This window comes from Oryctolagus cuniculus, chromosome 6, assembly GCF_051225735.1.
Source record: "Oryctolagus cuniculus isolate XC-2025 breed Fujian yellow rabbit chromosome 6, ASM5122573v1, whole genome shotgun sequence".
Classification (NCBI taxonomy): domain Eukaryota; kingdom Metazoa; phylum Chordata; class Mammalia; order Lagomorpha; family Leporidae; genus Oryctolagus; species Oryctolagus cuniculus.
This window is the reverse complement of record NC_142872.1, coordinates 16,473,430-16,474,765: the sequence shown is the minus strand read 5'-3', so window position 1 is coordinate 16,474,765 and position 1,336 is coordinate 16,473,430. Positions and strand designations below refer to the sequence as shown.

Genomic DNA, 1,336 nt, shown 5'->3' with positions numbered 1-1,336 from the left:
TGGCTGGAAAGTTCTTTTTGCTGTAAAACATCCCTGGGGCTCTTGGTGGCACCTGAGACTAAGAGTCGTGCTGTGATGAGGTCAGCTCTTGTGCCTCTCCGACTTACCTTGGCAGTGACGTTAGCTGTCCTCTGAGGAGCAAAAGTAGAAACAGGAGTCTCAGGATATCACCCCGCATGTAGCCTGCAGGGTCCTTTATTGCATTAAGATTGTTAATACGGGAGGGCTGTTGTCCGGGGCCGGCGGTATGCCAATTCAGTGAGGGGCTCAACTGCGGCCACCCGGCTTGTTGCTTTCTGGGTGCCACTGCCCCCTGCTGGCCCAATGCGACGCACCAGTAGCACTACCCCGATTCTTCTCAAGCTCTTGGGCGCAGCTTTGAGCAATGTCACTCTTTGCAGCAGAAAGCCAGTGGGCACTATGGGGGAAAAACAAAACAGGAAGAAAGTGGAGGAGGCACTAGAAGAGGAGGAAGAGGACTATGTGGTGGAAAAGGTTCTTGACTGTCGCGCTGGAAAGAGCAAAGTGGAGCACCTCCTAAAGTGGGAAGGTTTCTCAGATGACGATGGTACGTGGGAACCAAAAGAGAATCCGGATTGCCCTGACCTCATGGCTGAGTTTCTGCGGTCACAGAGAACAGCACATGATAGAGAAGTCAGAGGGAGGCCAGCGCCAGGCTGGTTCTAAGTCTGAAGATAAGGGAGAAGAGAGCAAACCAAAGAAGAAAGGAGTCTGAAAAGCCAGGAGGCTTTGCCCAGAGGTGGGAGCCGGCACCGATTATTGGAGCCAGACTCCTGTTCCTGATGAGATGCAAAAACTGATGCAGCAGACCTGATCCCTGCGAAGAAGGCCAATGTCAAGTGCCTGCAGGCTGCCATCTCCTTCTGGGAGGAAAGGCTGACATGGCACTCCTACCCTTCAGAGGATGAGGACAAAAAAGATGACAAGAGTTAACTCCCAGCCGGCGCCGCAGCTCACTAGGCTAATCCTCCGCCTCACTGCGCCGGCACACCGGGTTCTAGTCCCGATCAGGGCGCTGGATTCTGTCCTGGTTGCCCCTCTTCCAGGCCAGCTCTCTGCTGTGGCCCGGGAAGGCAGTGGAGGATGGCCCAAGTGCTTGAGCCCTGCACCTGCATGGGAGACCAGGAGAAGCACCTGGCTCCTGCCTTCAGATTAGCGAGATGTGCTGTGGCGGCCGCCAGCCGCGGCGGCCATTGGAGGGTGAACCAACGGCAAAGGAAGACCTTTCTCTCTGTCTCTCTCTCTCACTGTCCACTCTGCCTGTCAAAAATAATTAAAAAAAAAAAAAAAGAGTTAACTCCCCTGAGTACCGGCC

At 54.5% G+C, this 1,336-nt stretch overlaps 1 pseudogene; it reads left to right on the top strand.

Annotated features, from left to right (window-relative positions):
- The first annotated feature begins 420 nt into the window (after positions 1 to 420).
- Positions 421 to 954, top strand: LOC149126036 (chromobox protein homolog 1 pseudogene; annotated as a pseudogene).
- Positions 955 to 1,336: the final 382 nt, after the last annotated feature.